Genomic DNA, 5,803 nt, shown 5'->3' on the forward strand with positions numbered 1-5,803 from the left:
GGAAGAGGCTGAGGCTGAGTCAGAGGAGAATTAGGGACCTCCTCTTACTAAAAGAAGAAGTCCTGCCTCTTGTTATTTAGGACATAATACTTTCCCAAGAATGTGTGATCACTGATGCTCAATTTTACTTTTTTTTTTAACGATTTTACTTGTACGTAATCTCTACCCCCAACATGGGGCTCAAACTCACAACCCTGAGATCAAGAGTTGGGTGCTCTCCCCACTGAGCCAGCCAGGTGTCCCACTGATACCCAATTTGAAATGTAATTATAATAATACTTTTACCGTAATGTTGATATCAATAATTTTGAATAGTGCATGTAATACTGTAATTATTAGAAGGTAGCTTTGTTGGGGCGCCTGGGTGGCTCAGTCAGTTAAGCGTCCGACTTCAGCCAGGTCACGATCTCGCGGTCCGTGAGTTCGAGCCCCGCGTCGGGCTCTGGGCCTGATGGCTCGGAGCCTGGAGCCTGTTTCCGATTCTGTGTCTCCCTCTCTCTCTGCCCCTCCCCCGTTCATGCTCTGTCTCTCTCTGTCCCAAAAATAAATAAACGTTGAAAAAAAAAATTTAAAAAAAAAAAAAATGAGGGGTGCCTGGGTGGCGCAGTCGGTTAAGCGTCCGACTTCAGCCAGGTCACGATCTCGCGGTCCGTGAGTTCGAGCCCCGCGTCGGGCTCTGGGCCTGATGGCTCGGAGCCTGGAGCCTGTTTCCGATTCTGTGTCTCCCTCTCTCTCTGCCCCTCCCCCGTTCATGCTCTGTCTCTCTCTGTCCCAAAAATAAATAAACGTTGAAAAAAAAAATTTAAAAAAAAAAAAAATGAGGGGTGCCTGGGTGGCGCAGTCGGTTAAGCGTCCGACTTCAGCCAGGTCACGATCTCGCGGTCCGTGAGTTCGAGCCCCGCGTCGGGCTCTGGGCTGATGGCTCGGAGCCTGGAGCCTGTTTCCGATTCTGTGTCTCCCTCTCTCTCTGCCCCTCCCCCGTTCATGCTCTGTCTCTCTCTGTCCCAAAAATAAATAAACGTTGAAAAAAAAATTAAAAAAAAAAAAGTCTACATCTCTCTCCCTCTCCGCCCCTCCCCTGCTTGCGCTCTGTCTCTGTCTCTCTCTCTCAAAAATAAGCATTAAAAAAATAAAAAAAATAAAAAACCAGTCACACGCTCCACCAACCGAGCCAGAATATAGAGTAGGATATAGAGCACCGTTGTTCAGTTGGCCAGGGACACTGGCGGCAAAGGATTGCAGAAAGGAGAGCAGTGGGCAGAGTTTACTCACTCTTCTGGGGAGGAGAGGGGCCAGACATCCAGAGATGTGCTGAGTTCCCGCCAGGGAGTTTTCGGGGTTTGAGAGGGCTGAGGCTCTGTCCTCAGAGGGGCCAATTTCTCGGCAGGGGAGCTAGAGTTAGAGGTGGTAGGTTTTTAAGCAACTCTGTCCAGGATGTAGGTTGTGGTCAGGCTAGAGAAGAGTATGGTGCCTAGTTTCTGAGGTTGGAGGGTACCCTGACCTAGAAAAACAAAGAGTTCAGGGTCAAGGGCACACTTGACCCTGTGAGTCTTGCCGCTAAGTGTGGCTGGTGGGGCAGAGAGCTTTGAATAGATTCAACAGTCATTTTGGCTTTAGTGCAAAACATCCTAGGGGGCGCCTCGGTGGCTCAGTCTGTTAAGCATCCTACTTCAGCTCGGGTCAGGATCTCTGGGTTCATGAGTTCAAGCCCCATGCTGGGCTCTGTGCTAACAAGCTCAGAGCCTGGAGTCTGCTTTGGATTCTGTGTCTCCCTCTCTCTCTCTCTCTCTGCCCCTCCCCAGCTCCTGCTCTGTCTCTCTCTCTCTTTCTGAAAAATAAATAAACATTAAGAAAAAAAATTTTAAAGATCCCATAATTTGCATACTTTGAAATTTCCCTTTTATTTCAAAATAATACGTGTATTTGTAGCCTTGGGTTGTTTTAGGGGTAAACAAAATAAAACCCTTATTTTTCCAAACCTGTCATTGTACCTTAATTGTACAGTATGATATGTGTGTCACTACTGATATATTTTTTTATTTGTTTCTTCCATATATTTTGTGATTTCTATTTTGCCTTATTTTAAATGTTTATTTATTTATTTTGAGAGAGAGAAAGGGAGAGGCAGAGAGAGAATCCTAAGCAGGCTCCACACTGTCAGCGCAGAGCCTGACACGGGGCTCAAACTCAGGAACTGTGAAATCATGACCTGAGCGGAAACTAAGAGTCGGACACTTAACTAACTGAGCTACCCAGGTGCCCCTATTCTGCCTTATTTTAGGAATTTTTCTTTACCCTTTCTTGCTTCAAGTGTGATGAGAATGTTTTCTTGTTCTGTTTTTTTTTTTTTTTTTTTATGTCTCTCCCTCTCTTGGTTTTGAATTCTATGCTCTGTTTTTTTACAACGACCTGAAAATTGTAGCATGCATTTAATTTTTTTAATAAACTTTTTTTTTTAAGTAAACCCAGTGCCCAACACAGGGCTCAAACTCATGACCTCAAGATCAAGAGTCATTTACTCTACTGACCAGCCAGGTGGTCGCTCTGACACGCATTTTAAACTGAACAAATTCTCTAAAAACATTTTTTATTTCTTCTCACCAAAATGAAACCTCATTCCAACTGTCTTCCTCCTAGATTCAGTGCCTTTGCTGTCCAAGTTCCAGAGTTAACCCACAAGTCAAATGTCTTCTCAGATAGTCACCCGTTATGGATATTCTCACGCCTGGTTGCCATTTTCCTTTCGCGGTATTTTTCCTATCCTTCTGGTCTGGCAAGTATTTTCCCATCTTCATTCTTTATTTTTTTATTTTTTTTTTTAATTTTTTTTTTCAACGTTTATTTATTTTTGGGACAGAGAGAGACAGAGCATGAACGGGAGAGGGGCAGAGAGAGAGGGAGACACAGAATCGGAAACAGGCTCCAGGCTCTGAGCCATCAGCCCAGAGCCCGACGCGGGGCTCGAACTCACGGACCGCGAGATCGTGACCTGGCTGAAGTCGGACGCTTAACCGACTGCGCCACCCAGGCGCCCCCCCATCTTCATTCTTGAGATGTTTTGTTTTGTTTTTAATTTTTTTTAATGTTTATTTATTTTTGAGAAAGACAGAGCACGAGCAGGGGAGCTGAAGAAACAGAGAGAGAGGGAGACACAGAATCCGAAGCAGGCTCCAGGCTCCCAGCTGCCAACCCAGAGCCTGACATGAGGCTCAAATCCACGAACCGTGAGATCATGACCTGAGCTGAAGTCAGACACCCAACCGACTGAGCCACCCAGGCGCCCCTCTTGAGATGTTGCTTGATTGAATATTCAGTTCTAGGTTGACAGTTCTTTGTGTTATCAGCATTATTTAACACATAGCATCAGATAGCATTTAAGGTGAATGTTTAATGACTAATGTTTCTGGCCAGAGTCAAATCTTGGCACACTCATCCCTCTTTCTCAGAGACAAGAAGGCATTTCCTTCCAGTTGCCTTTTCTGTTTGAACCTCAGTGTTGCCCTGTGGTTAGGTGTGGATCGCCTCTCCTACCCTCTCTATGATCTCATGACAGGATTTTCAATACACAGATGTGCATCCTTTGCCCTATAATCTGTATGTTCTTTTTTTTTTTTTTTTAAGTAGGCTTCATGCCCAACCGTGGAGCTTGAACTCACGACCCTGAGATCAAGAGTCAAGAGTTGTGTTCCACCCACTGAGCCAGTCAGGCGCTCCTTTATTTATTTTTTAAATTTTATTATTGAAGCAGAGCGGACATACAATTTGTTTCAGGTGTACAACGTAGTGATTCGACAATTCTATACATTACTCAGTGCTCACTGCGATGAGGGTAGTCCCCAGCTATCACCATGTAACATTATTACAATATTGTGTTCCTTCCTTAGGCTGTGCTTTTCATCCCTGTGGCTTACTTGTTTTATAACTGGAAGCCTGTACCTCTTAATCCCCTTCCCCTATTTTGCCTGTCCGCCATCCCCCTCCCCTCTGGCACCCACCTGTCTGTTCTCTGTATTTGTGACGTATTCAAACCTTGATCGCCATTTCTGTGACTTCCCAGGCTGCCCTCTGGATAATTTCTTCATATCTACCTTCCGGTCACTAACGATCTCTTCCGGGTTGTTGTTTTTTTTTTCCCCCTAATACATTGCTGAATCCACCTATCCAGGCTTTATTGTCATGCTGTCCTTCAAAGATCAAATTAGCTAGGGGTCTAAAAGCACAATGTTTTCTTGCGCTGGTGAAGAAAACTCTTCCTTCCTCCCTTTGTGAATTTCTTTTCCAGCTGTGATGTGCACCGTATCGCAAGCCCGCCAGGCTGTCCACGTTTGCGTTTTCCTGTGAAACCGTCTCTCCTTCTGGTATTTCTGCCTCCCGTCTCTGGGTATTTCCCCACATTTCTTGTTGTCTTGTCTATTTCTGACATCATCAGAATGATGCTCATGCTGATGCCACCATGGCAGAGAAGGGGCGCTCTGCAAACATTGCTGAGCAAACACACACAGCTGGTCCTGAGGCCACAACACAGCGCTGGGTCTCCTTGTGCAATATTTTAGTGTAGTTTGAACAGTCCAGCCGCAACACAGGTGCAGGAGATACAGGAACTGGTCTGGGGTGCTTGAACCCAGAGAAGAGAAGACACAGTCATGACTCTTGTCTCCAAATCTCAGAATACATATTCTGGGGAAGACTGCATTTGTGTGTCCCCAGATGGGGTCCCGAGGGCTAGCACATTGTTCTGAATAATAGTAATTCACGATAGCCACACTTTCAGTTTCATAGAGGAAAACTTTAATAATCTAAGGGAAAGGGGATATAAGGAAGTGTAAATTATAGTAAACATAAAGAAAAGAGAGAAGAAGGGTTAATACATCAAATCGGGAACTCACAACATCCAACCTTCTGGCTGGATGAACAGTCTGGGTGGAGTCCCGAGCGAAGGTCCTGGGCAGAGTGTCCTCCCCTCAGGTGAGACTTCCAACTAACCATTCCCGCCAGGGCAATATATACACTACCCATGTGTGATTTATGGTTAGTCATTAAGTTTGCCTAAGTGCTGTTCCGAGCAAGCTGTGTGTGTGTGTGTGTGTGTGTGTGTGTGTGTTTCTCTGTTTCTCTTATGGTATCTCACGGTCTTAGGACCCTGGGTGCCTGCATATCTCTCTTTCCACCCTGATCCATTCCAGGGGGCCAGCCTGGTCAGGCTCAAGATGAGGCAAGTTAATCCCTCTTGGCGTCAGAACCGAAGGGGCAGTTCTGATCCAGAGGCCAGATACGGAGTACGCACCAGCTAAGCGCCCCCCCCCATCTGTGATTGTGTGTGTGTGGCTGTGGGCAGAAGTACACAAGTCACACAACTTGTATACAGAACACACATGGGCACTGAATGGGACAGGAGGGTAATTGGTCACCATAAGGGGTTCCTGAGTGGTGGCCGTTAAAAATGCTAATCCAGTGGCACCTGGGTAGCTCAGTCAAGTGTCCAACTCTTGATCTCAGCTCAGGTCTTGATCTCACGGTCATGAGTTCAAGCTCTGTATTGAAAAAAAAAAAGAGCCAATCCAGTTTAATCCACTTCCACCAATGCAGCTGATGGAAAGTAGTTCTTGGGGCGCCTGGGTGGCTCAGTCGGTTAAGCGTCCGACTTCAGCCAGGTCACGATCTCGCGGTCCGTGAGTTCGAGCCCCACGTCGGGTTCTGTGCTGACCGCTCAGAGCCTGGAGCCTGTTTCCGATTCTGTGTCTCCCTCTCTCTCTGCCCCTCCCCCGTTCATGCTCTGTCTCTCTCTGTCCCAAAAATAAATAAA

Source organism: Lynx canadensis, chromosome E2, assembly GCF_007474595.2.
Source record: "Lynx canadensis isolate LIC74 chromosome E2, mLynCan4.pri.v2, whole genome shotgun sequence".
In the NCBI taxonomy this organism is placed as follows: domain Eukaryota; kingdom Metazoa; phylum Chordata; class Mammalia; order Carnivora; family Felidae; genus Lynx; species Lynx canadensis.